Genomic DNA, 21,035 nt, shown 5'->3' with positions numbered 1-21,035 from the left:
ACTCATCTGCTGCTGAAACCTTCATCCATGCCTTTGTTACCTCTAGACCTGACTGTTCCAATGCACGCCTGGCTGGCCTCTCACATTCTACCCTATATAAACTTGAGGTCATCCAAAACTCGACTGTCCATGTCCTAACTCGCACCAAGTCCCGTTCACCCATCACTCCTGTGCTCATTGACCTACATTGGCTCCCCTTTAAGCAATGCCTCAATTTTAAAATTTTCATCCTTGTTTTCATATCCCGCAATGGCCTCGCCGCTCCCTATCTTTGTAATCTCCTCCAGCCCCACAACCGCCCCCCACCTCCCGAGATATCTGCACTCCTCTAATTCTGCCCTCTTGAGCATCGCTAATTTTAAATTGCTCAACCTTTGGTGGCTGTGCCTTCTGTTGCCGAGGCCCTAAGCTCTGGAATTCCCTGCCTAAACCTCTCCACCTCTTTACCTCTCTTTCCTCCTTTAAGACGCTCTTTCCAGCATTTTCCCGACAGAATGGCTCCTGCTAAGAAAGGTGGAGAGGAAAATAAGGGCCGTTCTGCCATCAACGAGGTGGTTACGAGGGAATATACAATAAATGTGCACAAGTGTATCCATGGCATGGGTTTTAAGAGACGTGCTCCTCGTGCTATTAAGGAGATCCGTAAATTTGCAGTGAAGGAGATGGGTACTCCTGATGTCCGCATTGATACTCGTCTGAACAAGGCTGTTTGGACTAAAGGTGTAAGGAATGTTCCATAATGCATTCGTGTGCGTTTATCCAGAAAACGCAATGGGGATGAGGACTCTCCGAACAAACTCTACACTTTGGTAACCTACGCTCCTGTCACATCCTACAAAGGGCTGTAGACAGTCAATGTTGATGAAAACTGAAATGTAAATGTTTTGTTAAAATAAACTGCAAAAAGTGCTTTAATATATTACACTCTACAGTTCATATTTTAAGCAACATGTCTAAATACATGTAGGGTAGGTATGTGTCCCAACAATTTCAGTACAATAAAAATTCAACATTTGTGATGACATTACTGTAATATATGATTCAAGATGGCAGTTATAATTATTAGAATCTTTTACTTCAATGGGCCTTTGAAATTTTACGCAGCACTTGAATGCAACTGCATTTCATTACCTGCTTCTGAATTTGCCGAACATCATTATAAAGCAGCTCAGGGGTGAGACAGTGACCATCTCCGGATAAATTTAGGCATTACAGTTACAATGTTAGGAAGAAGAAGAACGCCATGCTTTTCTCTGGAGCATTTTACCGACAGGGAATGATCGCAATAGTGACTGAGATTGGAATTCAAGCCTGAATCATGACATAGCTCCCAAGCACATCTAGCCCCTGTTCGTGCCAGGAAAGCAGTCGGCCCATATATCAACCTCAGCAGCCAGCTGGTTTCCATGTAAATGGGGCTGTAAATACTGATGTCCAAACCAAACGCAGATGTTTGACAACTATATTGTAAATAAATCCTTTTAAAGCTAGACAAACTGTGATGATTGACTGCAATTACAGACTGTGGACAGAAATTCCATAGGAATGCAGATGGGCACAAGGTGGAGCAGAACTGACAGGAGGACTGAGGTTGGAAGGAGGGGAAGAGGGAGTAGTAAATATGGGAGCATTGAGTGGAGGGTGGCAAGTGCTAGCATGGACTGGAGTGAGAGGGGAGTCGGCATGAAGGGAGGGGAAAGAAACAGTGGCCGAATGGACTGTGGAGGTAAGGGCAGTGACGTAAGTAAACTACTAGGCACTTGGTCTGAGTATTAAACAAGGCTTTAATCAACTGTTTTTCAACATGGAGATCTAGTTGTGTCCTTCACTAGTTCCTGTTAAAGAATGTCCTGAGCAAGCTGGCCCCATGCCCGTGTATTTATACTCTCCCTGGACAGCGCCACCAGCAGGCCGCCCAGTATTATTTCATAAGTCATTTCCCATGAATGACAAGATTCATGTCATTCTTCCCGCCTGAAAGATTGGAAGTCCGGTGGCTTCCTTCTACCGAATTAATCGGACTAAGAATAGATGCAGTCATTTGGATCTCCATTGGAGGCCTGAAGGCATGTCTCCTCGGACCGTGTTTTGGTCCCTGGGTTGCTTGGTTCGTACCGGCGGGCCGGCAGAGTTCGTGTCACCTTGATCGACCTGAGGGGGACTGGGGAGATCGTGGCTCCGGGTGCGGGCCCCCACCGGCGCAGAGCTGGCTTCACCCTGCTTAGTAGTCGGTGACTGACCGGCGTCCTGGCTTTGGGTGGCTATCCAGCGGGGAGCGCTCTGTTCCCCGGTTTGATCCGGTGGAATAGCTGGCAGATTCCTTGATGTCCCGGGTAGGGCGTTATCCTCAGAGGAGCACAGGGTATTGGCGTTATTAATATGGGTCCCACTATCGATTGGGTCCATGGGACAGGTTGGGCAAGGAGCCAGATCCCGAAGTGACACTGTGGATTCCCGGCCATCAGGGTACCGCACCTGCATGTATGTGGGATTGACATCCGTCAGTTCCACTTCGTCAACGAGGGGATCACTATTAGAGGATCAGACGAATCTTCGGGGCAGCATGGGGCCAGGAGCTGCCAACCATGATGGTAGGGACGTCCCATGAGTGGAGCGACGCTGGAACCCAAAGAATTGTTCGTGAGGATAAGCATTGGTGGATGTAGAAAGAAGAGACCTGATGGAATGCAACGTGTCAGGGAGCATAGTTTCCCACTGCTGGTCTGATAGGTTATGTGACCTCAGTGCAAGATGAACAGCGTTCCAAACAATGGTGTTGTATCTCTCAACCTGTCCGTTTCCAATAGGATGATACGGTGTCGTATTACTTGTGGCGATTCCCCGTTGGGAAAGATAGCTTTTGAGTTTGCTTGACATGAAGGAGGGACCCCGATCAGAGTGGATGAAATTGGCCATACCGCAAAGGGGAAAGACCTGATCGAGGCATTTGATCACGGTGGAAGTAAGCATATTGGGACAGGGGAAAGCAAAGGGAAAGCGTGAATAATCGTCCACCATAGTAAGCAAGTAGGTGTTTGGATAGCGGAGCCATAGTCTACACAGTCTTCGATATAGTCAAACACATGAGAGGATATATAATTGGCAAGCATTCATAACTTATTAGGAACATTCTCACCACACTCCTCGAGAAAGTTGCTGAAGGTACGATACCAGTGTTTCCATACCTTAGCATCTGTAAGTGAATTTGGGTCCAGGTCGAGACGGGCAGGTCTGAGTAGTTTCTCCATGATGGATTGATTACTACGTCCGAGTTCCCTTCTACAGTTTGAATCGTAGCTGTCTGTTCCCAAATCACTCAGAGCATGGAACAGGGTGGCAGTTGATTAAATTGATGTAAGAAAACTACGAGGCACTTGGTCTGAGTATTAAACAAGGCTTTAATCAACTGTTTTTCAACATGGAGATCTAGTTGTGTCCTTCACTAGTTCCTGTTAAAGGATGTCCTGAGCAAGCTGGCCCCATGCCCGAGTATTTATACTCTCCCTGGACAGCGCCACCAGCAGGCCGCCCAGTATTATTTCATAAGTCATTTCCCATGAATGACAAGATTCATGTCAGGCAGAGAGCCAGCATGAACTGGAAGAGGGAAAAGGGTGCCAACATGGACCAGGGCCACACTAAAATGGGGGTTCATCTGTGAACTATTTGTACTCTGTCACAATCTGCTAATACACCAGACTGTTTCCTGCACCCTTGTCCAGCAGTAAGGATTGCAGCAGTTACATTTTTGCAATGTTTTTCAATTTTTCTTTCAACAGGGCAGGGCAGTTTACCCTCCCTCAGACCTCTATCTCCCTTCCCCCACTCCCAAACCTCCAACTCTTTCCTAGTGGACACCTGCAGACTGGATGCTGCTGGCTTGCCAAGGACCAGCAGCTGGCTGCGAGTGATGGGTGGATGGGTTCTGGTGCTGCTGCTGGTGGTGGACAGGGGCTGGTTATGCCTTTGGTGGCTGGCTGGTGGTGACGGCTGGTTGTGGTTTGGCTGGCTACTGGTCAATATCTGGCTGGCTGAATGCGGGCTGGGGTACTTGATCCGTATAGATCAGCTACTCACTAGATAAAATCATTACGTCATCAGGGGGCAGGTTTTGTGTACTTTAATTGTGTGGTGTCTTTTTATATCATGAGTATTTATCCTCGTGGCTAGCTACATTATACAAGACAAAGGGGGGAATTTTAACCCCAAAAAACAGGTGTGTTGGGGTCGAGTGGGAGATTAAAATGTTAAAAAACGGAATCCCAACCCCAACACTCCTCCAACCCACCCACTTATGGTTTTAACAGAGGTTGGACGGACGGGGAGGGGGGGGTTGGGGGGTGGGGGGGGGCAGTCAACCCACTCCCAGGAGGCGGGTCTCCCATTTAAATATTATAATGAGGCTGCATACCTCAGATTTAACCAGCATTTCAAATTTAATTCTGGCTGGTCAGGTTTCTCAGGCCTCAGGGAACCCACCAGCTAAAGTAATGTGAGGACTGCTGAATCCAGGACGTAAGCACCTTTACACTTACCTACTGGATCCAGCATTCCTGCCTCAAACACCCCCCTCCTCACCACCCCCACCCGAGGCCTCCGATGCTTATGATCAAAGTTGCTTGAATATAATGTTACTCAAAATGCCTCATGTGGCACGGGATCCACTAAACCAGTTCCACCTTGCTGATCAAACAGAAAACAGTTCTTTTACCTGAAATATCTGGAGCCAGATGTGTTTGAAGAGGAAGATGCCGACTGAAAGTTGACGCTTGAGCCTATAGTGAAGTACCAAATATTTGACGCTCTCCCGGGTTACCCGCTTTCAAGCCCCCACCCCTCCCTCTCCCAACCAGTCTCCAGATTAAAATTCCTTCCAAAGTGTGCCCCAAAAATTAAATTTTTGGAAGGCTGCAGAGCGACAGGTAGACCCCCTCAGTCTAAATACCCCCAAAGTCCACTAGAAAAAATTCTCATCATTGTTGTATAAGATACCCAATTCAAAAATTGTCTCCAATTCACCTAGCTTAGCCTCAGTCCAACAGTGAACCTGGCTGACAGTAGCAAATACACTCTAAGGAAAGTGTGAATGCCAGTTGAGATTAGGATTGAAACCCAGATCTCTTAAGTGAAAGACTAACATGCTGGTGCAGCTACCACTAAGTATTTGTCTGCAAACAATAGAATTATGTAAATTGCATCAAAATATAATATTGTGGCAGAACCACTGAATGGCTCTGGCTAACTGTACATAATTCTCTAACGATGTTCTAACACCAGCCTAAGCCTGTACCATTGTGTTAGGCATTACTGTGTTTTGGATATAGAGTTTGCATGTACAGGGCGTGGCCCCTTTAAGAGCACGGGAAAACGCGGGCAAACGCGATGACGTCACGTTGCAAACCACGTGACTGCCCAAGCAGTCCTGGTGGCATCTCCGTTGAGTAAAGACCTGTTTCATTGTTCTCCTGTGTCGATCTCAGTTATTCGTAGGAATTCGTCAATTCCTACATTGGTGACCCCGTTTTTGTGAACGTTTTCACAGAAGAAGAGCACAGCATGGAGGCAAACACCGTTTCGCTAAAGCTACCGCAGTTCTGGGAGCAGCAAGCGCCCTCGTGGTTTATTCAGGTCGAGGCCCAGTTCGCCCTGAGGAACATCGATGCGGATCAGACCAAGTATCTTACTTGGTCTCTGCACTCGACAGCTCTACTGCCTCTCGGATCATCAGCCTCCTCAAAAACCCCCCAACGGAGCGCAAGTATGAAACCCTCAAAGCGCGGTTACTGCAAGTTTTCGGGCTCACAAAATCGGAGCGCGCCCGTCGATTACTCGCTATGCCCGGGCTCGGGGACTCCAAGCCTTCAGAGTTGATGAGCCAAATGCTCACACTCCTGGGCTCAGAACGGGAATGTTTCCTATTCCGCGAAATTTTCCTCAGCCAACTGCCTGAACAGGTACAAACTGCCCTGGCCAGATCTGAAACTGAAGACTGCGCAACACTCGCGGCGGAGGCTGACAACATTTTTGCTGTAACTCGGCAGTACTGCACCGCCACGAGGCACCCATCCCCTGCAGACGCCGCCCCAGCTCGTCAGCCTGCTGGACTGTGTTTCTACCACGCGCAGTTCAGCGCGAAGGCGAAGCGTTGCCGCCCTCCCTGCAGTTTTCCCCCCAAAAAAACCCAGCATCATCTGACACTGCGGCCACCGAGGAACGGGATCTAACGGGCACCCTGCAGCCGCGATGGCGATCGGCAACGCGGGAAAATTGCTGTTCATCACCGATACCCTCAGGTCGTCGTTTTCTGTGCGACACCGGAGCGCAGTGCAGAATTTTACCCGCGTCCGCCCTCGATGTGCTGACGGAGAATCACGGCCCCGCCCTTGAAGCGGCCAATGGCGGCACAATTCGGACCTTCGGCAGACGGCGAGTGGAGTTGTGCCTCGGGGGGCAACGTTTTCACTGGGAGTTTGTTACGGCCAAAGTTTCCCAGCCCCTCCTCAGCACGGATTTCCTGTGCGCCAACAGCCTCCTGGTCGACGTTCGGAACCGGCGGCTGATCAACGCAGCCACTTTTAATTCCCTTCCGTGTTATCGCAGTAACACTACGTCACGCACCGTCTCCTGATGAGTTCGCTTGCTTGCTCAGCGAATTGCCCGATCTGACAAGACCCACAATCTCCTCCACAGCCACGAAACATGGTGTGGAACACCACATCACCACCAACGACTCCCCGGTCTACGCGCGGGCCCGGCACCTGGAACCTGGCAAGCTGGCGGTCGCAAAGGCGGAGTTCGCCACCATGGAACGGTTAGGGATTATTCGCCAGTCGAATAGTCCCTGGTCTTCACCCCTCCATATCATCCCAAAGCCTGGCGGCGATGGCGGCCATGCGGCGACTATTGACGACTAAACGACGTCACCACTCCTGATCAGTACCCGATTCCCCATATCCAGGATTTCTCTGCCCATTTGGCAGGGAACACCGTTTTCTCAAAAGTCGACCTCGTCCGAGGCTACCACCAGGTCCCAGTTCATCCACAGGATGTCCAGAAGATTGCAGTCATCACCCCATTCGGCCTCTTCGAGTTTTACGGATGCCGTTTGGGTTAAAGAACGCCGCCCAGGCTTTCCAACGCCTGTTGGACTCCGTGCTGCGGGACCTCAAGTTCCTCTTCATCTAGCTGGATGATATTCTAATTGCCAGTCCTACCAAGGAAGAACATACCTGTCACCTACGCACCCTTTTTCAACGCCTCAGCCAACATGGCCTGATTATCAACCCGGCCAAGTGTCAGTTTGGCCTGCACCAAATTGACTTCCTGGGGCATCGCATCACCTCAGAGGGAGCGGTTCCTTTACCTTCAAAGGTAGAGGCGGTGACATCCTTTCCACGCCCGCAGAACATAAAAGCCCTGCAGGAATTCCTAGGCATGGTAAATTTTTACCACCGTTTCATGCCTAAGGCAGCACTACTCATGCGGCCCCTGTACGAGGCCCTCAAGGGCAAGACTGGCAAGAACCCGGTAGACTGGATGGATGACATGGTCCGAGCGTTCGCCGACACCAAAAGCGCCTTAGCCAACGCGACTATGCTGGCGCACCCGCTGCCAGGAGCCACCATCGCCCTCACCACCGACGCGTCGGACTACGCAGACAGTGCCGTGCAACAGCAGTGGGTGAACGTGACGTGGCAGCCGTTGGCATTCTTCAGCCATCAACTACGGCAGAATGAGAGAGCATACAGCACGTTCGACCGGGAGTTGCTCGTCCTTTTTCTGGCCATCCGCCATTTTCGGTTCCTTCTGGAAGGACGGCCTTTCACCGCCTTTGTGGACCATAAGCCGCTGACCTTTGCGATGTCCAAGACCGCCGAACCGTGGTCAGCCCGACAGCAGCGTCAAAAGACCTACATATCCGAATTCACCACGGATATACGGCACGTGGCCGGTAAGGAAAACCTGGTGGCAGACTGCCTCTCCCGCGCGGTCGTCAATACGGTTCATTTGGGCATCGACTACGCCCTCATGGCTGCGGACCAAGCCTCAGACCCGGAAGTACAAGCTTACAGAACAGCCATCACCGGCCTCCAGTTGGCCGACGTCAAGTTCCATTCGGCAGGTACCAGGCTGTTGTGTGACGTCCCCGTACAGGATCCTTGCCCTGTCGTGCCAGTCGTCTGGTGCCGCAAAGTGTTCAACGCCATACATGGGTTGTCACACCCTGGAAGGAAGGCCTCTCAGAAGCTGATGTCCGCGAAATTTGTATGGCATGGCATGCATAAAGATGTCCGCGACTGGGCCAACACCTGCATGGTCTGCCAAAAGGCAAAGGTACAGCGCCACATCAAAGCTCCGTTGGCCGCCTTCACAGTTCCGGAGCGATGTTTTGACCATGTCAACGTGGACCTGGTAGGACCACTCCCACCCTCCCATGGTTTTTCACACATCCTGACCATGGTTGACCACACCACCAGATGGCCAGAGGCGGTTCCCGTCATCCACTACTTCGGCGGACGTGGCCAGGGCGTTCATTTCCTCCTGGATCGCCCATTTCAGAGTGCCCGCAGATATTTCGTCGGACAGGGGACCGCAGTTTTCCTCCGAACTCTGGAATGCAGTGGCCCAAGGACTCGGTGTCAAATTACACCGCACCACAGCCTCCCACCCACAGGCGAATGGCCTCTGCGAACGCTTCCACCGCTCAATGAAAGCCGCCCCGAGGGCCAGCCTCCAGGACGGTGGATGGGCAGACAAGTTACCATGGGTCCTGTTGGGCCTTCGCACGGCCCCCAAAGAAGACCTTCACTCTTCATCTGCAGAACTCATGTATGGTCAGCCGCTGCGAGTCCCAGGGGACTTCCTACCAATAATCGACGGAGCCATGGTCCGCGTCTGACCAGCTTGCTAGTCACCAAGAGGCAGCCAGATGTTTCACACCGATGGCCACTTCGCACCATGGGCTGCAGAGGTCACACGTTCCCACGGAGCTTCACAAGGCTGAGTACGTCTTTATTCGCCATGACGCACATAGGGATCCACTCAAGGCCCCATATACCGGTCCCTTCCGCGTGTTGGAAGCAGGGGACAAAGCCTTCACGGTAGATGTCGTTGGTAAACCGGACCACATTTCGGTCGATCGCTTAATGCCAGCACATTTGGAACTCGACTGCCCCGTCGAGACAACACAACCGCCGAGACAAGGTCGGCCACCCATCGTCGTTACGGCAGACCAAGTGCGACTGCCCGCCAGACCGCCGGCCGCCCTGCAGCCTCAAGAGTACAGGAGTCGTTCTGACAGGCTCGTCAGACCCCCTCACCGTTTGACTTTGTCCGTTAAAGCGAATTCTGGGGGGGCGCATGTGGCAGAACCCCTGAATGACTCTGGCTAACTATACATAATTCTCTTTAACGATGTTCTAACACCAGCCTAAGCCTGTACCATTGTGTTAGGCATTACTGTGTTTTGTATATAGAGTTTGCATGTACGGGGCGTGGCCCCTTTAAGAGCGCGGGAAAACACGGGCAAACGCGATGATGCCACGTCGCAAACCACGTGACTGCCCAGGCAGTCCTGGTGGCATCTCCGTTGAGTAAAGACCTGTTTCATTGTTCTCCTGTGTCGATCTCAGTTATTCGTAGGAATTTGTCAACTCCTACAATATAACATTATCTCTATATGTCACCATGATCAAATTTCGGTAAAACATTCTATCTTAGCTCACTTTCAAAACAATAAAAGTTTTGCCAAAACACTCTTTCATCAAACTGAAGCTGCATGGCACAATATGCTCATTCTCAAACACAGGCATCTCTCTGTAGTTGCTGATTCTTAAAGGAGCTCCGCCGTCACAAAACGATGGCAAACCTTGTTTTAATTCTTTACAAACACAATGGAACAAAGCAAATCAAATCAGTTGAGCCTAACATTGTGACGATGGCCACAATTCCCTGAAAACTTGCGCCATATATCTCCGGCATCAGGGACCTGACCCGTAGCAATTTTGACTCCCGCACGCAGTGGCATCAATCCCACTGGCTTCGGGCAGGAGTCAGAGTCCGTGCGTGCAAATGAGGCCTGGGAGTTAAAATCTGCCGGGCCTCACGCTCCGGGGACCGGAGGATTTGCCACCCACTTCAGTCCCCTGCATCTCTGATTCTTGCTCCAAGTTAAAACCGGCTCTGAAAATAGCACTTTGTGCATCATGTCAGCAGCTGACAAACACTGCCATTCACGGCTAATATTTCAACTGCTAAGACTCCCCGTCAAGCTGAAGACTGTTTGACGATCCAAAAAACTAGAAGACTAAAATCATAGAGCAATGATTTCCCAGATTTCTCAACTGTGTCACTGACAATGAAGGCAGATGACTTAAAAAAAAATTAAACAAAATAAAACCAAACATGCTTTTGCCTGGAGTGTGACACTCCAAAAGGTGTTGTAATATTCAGTCACACCCTTTTTCGGATGTGTTAAACCACAGTAAATGAATTACTTTTCACCTTATTGACCCCCGTCAGCATCTTTTTGGTTAGCTGTTATAATACAATTGTATTCTCTGCTGCAGAATTCACAGGAAATGGTTTATTTTTTATCTAAGTGAGAGGTTATACCCCATTTTAACACATGTCTATGTTTTGTGCTTTAATAACACTAGTTGTGAGGAAACTCTCAGTGACAAAGAGCAGAGGATTTCTCGATGGTTTAATTTGACACAGTTTAATGCACAATTAATCTTCCTGTTCCACTAGAATTTTCATTTTCATTCACCTTGCTATGATTGCAAATTAAGAGCAAAACTCGCAGTATAGAACAGCCAATTTTATACTGCTCTCAGCTGGAGTAGTTTCATCAAAACCTACCCAGGTAACGGTCTTGCTGTGGAGTGGCTGTGTCCTCGCTTCACGATGTCACTCCCGAGACCAACGGCTCTTCTTTGGTCATCCTCCCAATCGATGCATCCTGGAAACACTGCAGCAATTCAGATGATGGGAATGAGACTTGGAACATAGCATCCCTGAGAAAGAGTGGACAAAGATATGTGAAGTAACAGTAACACTTTGATATATTACTGACTCTGCGAGGGGCAGACCAAAACGCGTCAACACTTACACTGCAATCCAACCTATCTCCCATTGTTGTTACCCCTATGCTTGTCAAGTTCCCCAGGCTTGCTGTTCTCCAGCTAATGATTTCAGGATCTTTAGCTTCATTTATAAATCTCTTCACAGCCTGACCCCTTCCTAAACAAGTGGTCTTCTCCAACTATATGTCCCACCATGCACTCTCCACTTCTCTGACTTACTGTTTGATCTCTGTTCCCTCTGCTTAACCATCAGTGGCCAATCTGTCACTATGTTTGTGTTCTCCGCACCTATATCATTCCACTTCTCTCATTTCCTTCAAAGGCCTTTTAAAACACCTTCTCTCTTAAGTTTACCCATTTCTTTCATCCCTCTTTTTCCTCATTGTTAAATGTCTTCAGATGTTCTCCTACATGAGAAGCCCCATACAAATGTCAATTGTATCTGAAAGAGAAAATATGGCATTATGGGTACTGTATATCACTTAGTTCACTCCTGATCTTTCTGGGATGAAATATGGAAAGATCAAACAAGATGATTTGGAACTATTTCATTGTCTATTCAGATTAAAATATCCTTTGTATCCCTACCTGGATAAACTCCATAGGATGAATGTTTTTTGCAGCTCCCCAGTCTATTTGACTATACTTACTATAAGAATGTTCAGATAAGAACATAAAACACAAGAACATAAGAAATAGGAACAGGAGTCGGCCATTTGGCCCTTCGAGCCTGCTCCGCCATTCAATAAGATCATGGCTGAACTTCTACATCAACACTTTCCCGCCCTATCCCCATATCCCTTGATTCCCTTAGTGTCCAAAAATCTATTGATCTCAGTCTTGAATATACTCAACGTCCACAGCCCTCTGGGGTAGAGAATTCTAAAGATTCACCACCCTCTGAGTGAAGAAATTTCTCCTCATCTCAGTTCTAAATGGCCGACCCCTTATCCTGAGACTGTGACCCCTGGTTCTAGACTCCCCAGCCTCTCACCATCCACCTTGTCAAGCCCTCCAAGAATTTTATATGTTTCAAAGAGATCATCTCTCATTCTTCTAAACTCCAGAAAGTATAGGCCCTCTGATCCCAGGAATCAATCTAGTGAACCTTTGTTGCACCGCCTCCAAGGCAAGTATATTCTTTCTTAGGTAAGGAGACCAAAACTGTACACAATAGTTCAGGTGTGGTCTCACCAAAGCCCTATATAATTGCAGCAGGACTTCCTTACTCTTATACTCCAACCCCTTTGTAATAAAGGCTAACATACCATTTGCGTTCCTAATTTCTTGCTGTACCTGCATGTTGACTTTCTGCGATTAGTGTCCAAGGACACCCAAATCCCTCTGAATATGAACATTTACTAGTCTCTCACCTTTTACAAAAATTCTGCTTTACCATTCTTCCTACCAAAGTGGATAATTTCACACTTCCCCACATTATACTCCATCTGCCAACTTCTTGCCCAAACCACTTAACCGATCTATATCCCTTTGCAACCTCTTTGTGTCCTCCTCATAGCTTACTTTCCCACCTAGCTTTGTATCATCAGCAAATTTGGATAAAATTCTAACAGGACTAGACAGACTAGATGCAGGAAGGATGTTACTGATAGCGGGAGAGTCCAGAACCAGGGGTCACAGTCTAAGGATAAGAGGTAAGCCATTTAGGACTGAGATGAGGAGGAATTTCTTCACCCAGAGAGTGGTGAACCTGTGGAATTCTCTACCACAGAAGGCAGTTGAGGCCAATTCATTAAATATATTCAAGAAGGAGTTTGATATATTTCTTAAGGCTAAAGGGATCAAGGGATATGAGGAGAAAGCACCTACTCCTGCTCCTATCTTCTATGTTTCGATGTTTCTATATATTACACTCAGTCCCCTCATCTAAGTCATTGATATAGATTGTAAATAGCTGAGGCCCAAGCACTGATCCTTGCGGCACTCCACTAGTTACACCCAGCCATCCCGAAAATGAACCATTTATTCCTACTTTCTGTTTTCTGTCCGTTAACCAATCCTCAATCCATGCTAATATATTACCCCCAAAGCCATGAGCCCTAATCTTGTACAACAACCTCTTGTGTGACACCTTATTGAAAGCCTTCTGAAAATCTAAATATACTACATCCATTGGTTCTCCCTTATCTACACTGCTAGTTACATCACTCAAAAAACTCTCATTGATTTGCCCAACATGATTTCCCTTTCATAAAACCGTGTTGACTCTGCCTAATCACATTGTGATTTTCCAAGTGCCCTGTTACCACGTCCTTAATAATAGATTCTAGCAGTTTCCCTACTACTGATGACAGGCTAACTGGCCTATAGTTCCTTGTTTTCGCTCTCCCTCCTTTCTTGAATAGTGGGATTACATTTGCTACCTTCCAATCCATGAGGACCGTTCTAGAATTTAGGGACTTCTGGAAGATCAAAACCAATGCATTCACTATCTCTGCAGCTTTTAAAACCCTAAGATGTAAACCACCAGGTCCAGGAAAGTGATGCCCTTGTGACTGGAATACAGAAAATTCCTTTCAGTGTGGTACCTCTATTGAGCTATTACCCAGTAGCCCGTTTAGCTTAAAATTTTCAATACCCTATGACTCTTTTCCAAATAGGTTCATGTATAGTTTGAAACAAGGTCCCTTTCTTCTGCTGTGACATGTTCTTGCTGTTCCTGCAGTTTTACAAAAGTGATCATTTACCTGGCCTGTATATTAAACCTTCATGAATACCTGTACCAGAAAATCCATCTTATATGTATATTAAGTAACATACATGGGATGAGGAGGGGGTTTACAGCCAAACCCAATCCTGTCTTCACACAATGGCGTATATTTTGAGATTTGGGTGACCGATCGGCGGTGTGGCTGGTCAGCTGACCATTCCGGCTGCGAAGAGGGCCTCTCGATTTTGAGGCAGGTGAGCTGCGGGGCACCAAACAGGTGCAGCTCACCAGATTGAGGCCTCAAAATCGGACTGTGGCGCCCGGCGATTGCAATCGCAAAGGGCGGGGGGCAGCGGCTCAGGTTATTTTTGTGGGTCCCAGAAGAGCACTCCTGCTCCTCTGTGGCTCCCAGAAATAATTTGACACTTACCTTTAGCGGGCCTCTTTTGTTCTATCGCCCGGAGAATGCCCTGCGCAAGCTCCACTAGTTCCGACTTAAAATAGCAACCGATTCTGGGACCTTGTGGTCTGTATTACTCAGTTGCACATTGCCTTTACCAACTGAGCAGCCAAAGCAAGTCCCTTTTCAAGGTAAATCCATGCTTTTGTTTTAGGGTTAGCGCTTAGTTTAGTTTAGCACTTCAATATGTGTGATGGCACTTAGTAACACCCTTGTTCTGATGTGCTAAACCACAATAAATGACAGCCTTTTTACTTTGTCATGCATGGTATCATTTTGCTATGCATATTAGTATCTTCTATTATGCATTTTCATAAGGAATTTGTTATTTTTTCATGAAAGTATGAGGGCTTAATTTTGCCTCCCTTTCAGTTGTCAGTTTGCTCCTTTTTTTCCCGCCAATTTTCCCCCTTCACACTCTTCTAATGGAGCTGATTCCTGGTGCAGTGGCCTTTCGTCATGTGTCAGCATGCTGTTCAACTGCATGGGGCAGCACAGCTGTTCTCAGCTCAATCTTATCCTCACTCAAAGCCCACACTAAGTCACTTTAAGTGGCTTTGACATCCATCTCCTTTTGCCTTGCACCATCATCCCTTCTGTCTCTTACTCTCTCCTGCCTTCCATCCTATCACAGACCTTCCCTTTTGTTCTTTCCTCTCCCTCCCTCCTCTCCCTTCCCCGCCTCTCCCCTCCCCCCTCCTTAAATGGGCTTCAAGTAAAAGCAGAGTGAAAAAGTAAATAATGGAGGATAAATTGGTTCGAGCCCACTTTCGGATGTCAACTGAACGGCATGCACCAGAAAAGGCTGGCCCGAGGACCACCCAAAAGGCAGCTCGCCCAGGTTGAGCAATCCAATTTCAGGAAAGTGAACGAGAGGGTGGCGATTGCGGGCCAGCAGCGGTTCTCAGGCATGCTGTGGCTACGTATCAAACGTCATTTTTTTTTACTCACCTTTTTATTGGCAGTTGTTTGCTAGGCCGCATTCACGGCAGCAAAACATGAGCGGAGTAAGTCCAGCGTTGGCTCTGCTCAGGGCAGCCCAGTTTCCCAGAGGGGTAGTAAAACAGGTTAAACCCCTCAATAGCATAGGCGCGTGGCCTACCTTCTGTTTTAGACAGCCACCCCGGATGCCTAAACAATGGTCTGACTCAATATCGGGTCTAATGTCTTTCAGGTTCCTTGGGCCCTCCTTACGCCTGTATCACACCCACAGAATGGGTACGACGAGGTCCAATTTCCACCCCAATAAGTTTCAGTTAGGTGTACGGTGAGAACATTAAAATAAGTCCGAGGGAAAACCCAATCTGGTTCTAAGAGGCAAAAGCAAAATACTGCTGGTGCTGGAAACCTGAAAGCATTTTGCTTTTGTTTTGTTGTTTAATTCGCTGCCACGTCTCTTCCAGAAATGCCACCTTGAAGAAGTTCTGCTCTTCTCTAACATGATTTTCAGTTGTCTCTGTTCACCTTTATGAATCTCTCTTCTCTTTTCTCAGCAACTATCTTCAGCTCTGACCCATTCCACAAGGATTCCAACTGAAATTCCACCCTTCATGTTTCTGAGCCACCCATGATCACAGGTATCTCCGTGATATTCAAAGCAGTTCTGCTGAAAGGTCATTGACCTGAAACGTTAACTCTGTTTCTCTCTCCACAGATGCTGCCTGACCTGCTGAGTGTTTCCAGAATGTTATGTTTTTATTACTAGTTCTAAGAGGCACCAGTTAGAAGAGCTTGTGACTAAAAATGAAAATCCTGAGGAACAGAGCTGCAATTGTTCTCCACTGTCTGGCAGACAAAGTATATAGGTCGTACTTTTATCAATCACATAAATCAGTGAGTTTAGCATCTAATTGGAACAAGTTGAGCAGTGGATTGCTGTGGCATTTAGTGTGATAAGGTTAAGTATTTGTGTGGTTTTAAATTCCCCTGCATCGTTACCGCTGGTAGTGGAGCTCGCCTCGAACTTACCACCTAACGGAAATTACAGACATTTACAGCGGGAAACATTCTCAGTTCATCATCATTTGCACTTTTCATTACTGTATTTAACCGGCACCTCAGTGCTCGTTTTAGCCTTGTGTGTGGGAGTGGAAAGTAAGAATGGTTAGAAAACAATTTTCTGATTCAGACATTATACACCTACCTGCGTTTCATCCGACAGCTGTTGAATTAAATTAGACTGTTTCTAAATGTCAGGATATGTATTGACATATTAATCCTAATTGATGCTTCACCCTACATGTTACAAAGGAAGACAACTTTAACAATAACAGGAAATGGTAGAAACACACAACAGGTCAGTCAGTATCTGTGGAGAGAACAGGCAAGCTCAGCCAGCTGTGGACCTCATCAGTAAGTAGCTCCCAGAGCTTCTTCAGCAGATCAGGTCACTTCCAGTCTGAATTCTAGTCAGCAGGCATCCACTGGGAAACATAACCCGCCACCGTCAAGATAACTGTAACAGTTATGTGAGTTCCAAATGTTCACAACAATAGTAGGAAAATAGCCATTTTGTTTCTTCTGAAAGTGTATTCTCTCACTATCCCTCCTGTGTCAGAACTACTTACAATTGAGTAGCAGAGAGCATCAAAGACTCAAATGAGGTACTGTTAAATGAACCAAAAGCCAATTTGGCATGAGGATTATGTAAGAAAATCAACCAGCAGCTGCAGATACAGCAAAACCTTCTGCAAATGATGGTGTACAATAATTTTAAAAGTGTAGAGGGAAATGTAATGGTGGAGAGCAAAGTGTGAAATCATGGTGTGGGACGTTGGTGGTTTATGTTCATCCATCCCCAGCCGCAAGTTCCTCATCTCAGCTACAGGCAGCTTTTCCCCATGGGGAGGGAAGGAAGATCGGAAAATCACCCCAGTCAATCCTCATATAACTTCTCATGATTGGCTCAAAATCCAGTGCTGGCAGAAACCTGGTAACAGATCAGGAGAGAGGGAAGGAATTAAATATCTGTAAAAGTATCTTGGTTGGGAGGAGTCGGGAGGGTGGGGAGGCGGGGGCGGTGGTAGAAGAGCAATAATTCAAAAAGAACAAGTGGTTTCCTACCTGAAAACTGGTTAATTTAAATATGTGCTGTTTGTGAAGGAATTAGAGCCTATTATTAATGCTGATTTTTTTCTTGCTCACAGACTTCTCTGAGGATATGCAAAACATTCTAAACTTGAACCACACTGCAAAATAAATTGGAGAAAAAAAACTTTAAAAATATACCATTCAGCATATATTTTATACTTACAGAGTACTTTTGTATTCATATGTTCATTCCAGGACATTTACAGTACTTTACATCATTTGAGTCCGTGAGACTTCGAGTTTAGAGGTTAAATTATGTGGGCAGGTTGCATAAACGTGGTTTGTATTCTCTTGAGTATAGCAGATTAAGAGGTGATCTGATCGAGGTGTTTAAAATGATCAAAAGGATTTGATAGGGTAGATACAGAGAAACTGTTTCCTCTGATGAGGGAAGCAAGACTGGGGGCATCATCTTAAAATGAGAGCTTGGCCATTCAAGGAGCAAAATCAGGAAGCACTTTTTCCACACAAAGGGTAGTAGAACTTTGGAACTCTCTCCCCAAAAGGCCATGGATGATAAGTGTGATGAATCCATGTAGTGGAACAAGAACTCGAAGAGGCGATATCTTGGAACTAGTACGAGTATTTTATTAAACAAACAGAGTAACAAACATCATGCCTGCATCCTGGCATTCCACCTTTGCTGACCTTGACAGGAAGCAAACCTCTGACCTTAGCAGCGGAATTGGCTACAGCACCACCTGGTGGATAATCTTAATCATAACATCCCAGATTACTATATCCCTCCCCCTTAAGATTTCAGTATGAATTTCTTAACAGACAACCATTCCTGAGGGTCACATAAGGAGTCTCCATTCATCATGTTCCATGCTTGACGAATCTAACAGTTCAGTATCAATCTCTCTGGTGGCTTGCGAGTCCTTTGTGAACGTCTAACAGTAAAGTCCCTGCTTGTTTGTGGTGAAGCCACCAGCTGCTCCTGAGCAGTGCTCAGAGTATCTGACTCTGCAACAATGGTTTCCTCTTGACGAATAGGTTCCTGTGGAATTGTCTCTGTCCCTGGGGGTGGCACCACAGATGCACTTGGATAACTGGGGGCAACCCTGTCTTCAGTCATTGCATCTGGAACCTTCATTTCAATTTCCCCTTGTCTGGGAAGTATCTGATCTACATGCGTATTACCCTACCATCTCCCAACATGACCTTGTATGATACTGGACCTGTCATTGAGTCTATGAAGCCAGGAATCCACTTTGGTCCATAACTGAAATTCCTGGTAAGGACCGCATCTCCTTCTCCAAAACTTCGGCTCTTTGTTCTTTTGTCATGGTTCTCTTTTTGTTTGTTTTGTCTGTTTTCCATTTTCCTTTTTAGGTCTGGGTGGACAAGGTCAAGAGTGGAGCGTAGTCTACGACCTAATAACATCTCAGCAGGAGAGAGTCCTGTGGTGGATTGAGGTGTTATTCTGTAGCTGAACAGAACCCATGACACTTTGGCTGCTAAACTCCCTTCTGCACTTTTTTTCATCATCTCCTTAAATGTTTGTACGGCTCTCTCCGCAAGTCCATTCGAGGACAGATGATATGGAGCCGAGGTCACCTGCACTATGCCATTTTTTCTCAAGAACTCTTCTGTCTCTGTACTCACAAAACAAGTGGCATTGTCACTCGCCACGATTTCCGGTAGCCCTTGATTACTGAAGCTCCGATGCAGGCAGTCTATAGTAGTAGTGGCAGAAGCAGAATTTACAGGATAAACATCCATCCATTTGGAATGTGCATCAATGATTATGAGGAACATCTTCCCCATGAATGGACCTGCATAATCTAAGTGCAATCTTCTCCATGGTTTATCCAGCCACTCCCAGGGGTAGAGAGGAGCCGCTGCTGGTGCCTTCCAATGTTCCTGACAAGTGCTGCATGTCTTGACTAGATTTTCTATCTCCTCATCTAGCTTTGGCCACCACAAGTAACTCCTAGCCAAGGCTTTCATACGCGAGACCCCAGGATGACACTGATGTAGTTGCTCTAGGATAGACTGTCGTGCTGGCTGTGGAATAATCACTCATGCTCCCCACAACACGCAACCATCCTGCACACTCAGCTCTGTTTTCCTGACACTGTAGGGTGTGAAGTCAGCCCCTTCCGGATGCTGTGGCCATCCCCTCACCACATATTCTCAAACTCTAGACAGTACTGGATCTTTACCTGTCCATGTTCTTACTTGTTCTGCAGTCACAAGTGCTGTGTCAGTGTCCTCCAACATCAACACTCTGTCCTCTGGAGCTGCACGGATAGGTGTGCCTGGCAGTGGAAGACGGCTCAAGGCATCTGCGTTCCCATGGTACTTGCCCGCCTTGTAGACGATGACATACTCATATGCCCTCAACGTCACGGCCCACCTCTGGATCCGGGGTGACACCATCTGTGGAACTGCTTTCATTTCATTGAAAAGAGAGAGGAGGTTTACGATCAGTGCATATGGTGAACTTCCTGCCATATATGTACTTGTGGAACCTCTGTAACCCAAACATTACTGCTAACCCCTCTTTGTCTAACTGGGAATAGTTTTTTTCCGCTGGTGTTAGAGTTCGGGACATAAACCCTATTGGTCTTTCAGTTCCATCTTCCATGCAGTGTGAAAGAACTGCCCCCACCCCATAAGGTGAAGCATCACAAGAGAGAATGATGTCTTTCTCTGCATTGTAGTGAACCAGCACATCCGACGACAGCATCAGTTTCTTGGACTGTTCAAATGAAACCCCCTGCTCCTCTCCCCACTGCCACTGTGTCTCCTTGCGCAGTAGTTTGTGAAGAGGTGCTAATACAGTTGACAAGTTTGGTAAAAACCTGTTATAATAGTTCAGCAGTCCCAGGTAAGCCTTTAACTTTACATTTGTAGGAGCAGGGGCGTCCTGCAGTGCTTGTACCTTCTCCTTGAGTGGATGGAGCCCGGTGGCATCCACTCTGTGTCCCAGGAACACTGCCTCATTCCCCAAGAAAGTGCACTTACTCCTCTTGAGCCGGAACCCTGCCCTCTCCAATCTCTGTAGTACCTCTCTCAGAGTGCTCAGATGCTCCTGGTCGGTTCTTCCCGTCATCAGAATGTCATCCAGGTAGATGGAAACATGTGGAATCCCTTGCAGTACACCTTCGATTGTCCTCTGGAAGATAGCTGGACTAGATGAGACACCAAACGGTAAGCAGTTATATGTAAACAAGCCCTTGTGTGTATTTATGGTGACATACTTCTTTGATTCATCATCCAGTGTAATCTGCAAGTAGGCATGACTCATATCCAACTTTATGAATTTCTTTCCTCCAGCCAGGTTTGCAAAGAGATCCTCTGTTTTGGGAATCGGATACTGCTCTAGTTTGGACACCCGATTGACTGTCAATTTATAATCTCCACAGAGTCTTACCGAATTGTCCAGTTTCAAAACAGGTACTATGGGAGCTGCCCATTCCGAACATTTCACTGGCTCCAGTATGTTCTCTCTCAATAGACGGTCAAGCTCAGCCTCTACCTTTGGCTTCATGGCATAAGGCACAGGTCGTTGTTTAAAAAACCTTGGCGGTGCCTCCTTGTCTACATAAATCTTAGCTGGGGGGCCATTAAATGTGCCAAGTTCCTTCTTGAACACATTCTCATGTTCACTCAACACTTCTTGCAAAGTCAACTGTTTGCCCGCATCTATTTGATGTACTGCTCCCCAGTCTAATTTAAGTTCTTTTATCCAGCCCCGACCTAACAGGTTTGGTCCGGT

The 21,035-nt window shown here is 47.1% G+C and overlaps 1 pseudogene; it reads left to right on the top strand.

Moving 5' to 3' along the window:
- Window positions 1-494: 494 nt before the first annotated feature.
- LOC147122681 (large ribosomal subunit protein eL31 pseudogene) lies at window positions 495-909 on the top strand (annotated as a pseudogene).
- Window positions 910-21,035: the final 20,126 nt, after the last annotated feature.

Source organism: Somniosus microcephalus, chromosome 2, assembly GCF_052327205.1.
Source record: "Somniosus microcephalus isolate GS21.2 chromosome 2, FLI_Smic_1.0, whole genome shotgun sequence".
Taxonomy (NCBI): Eukaryota; Metazoa; Chordata; class Chondrichthyes; order Squaliformes; family Somniosidae; genus Somniosus; species Somniosus microcephalus.
The sequence above is the reverse complement of the archived record's forward strand: the minus strand, read 5'-3'. Positions and strand labels throughout refer to the sequence as shown.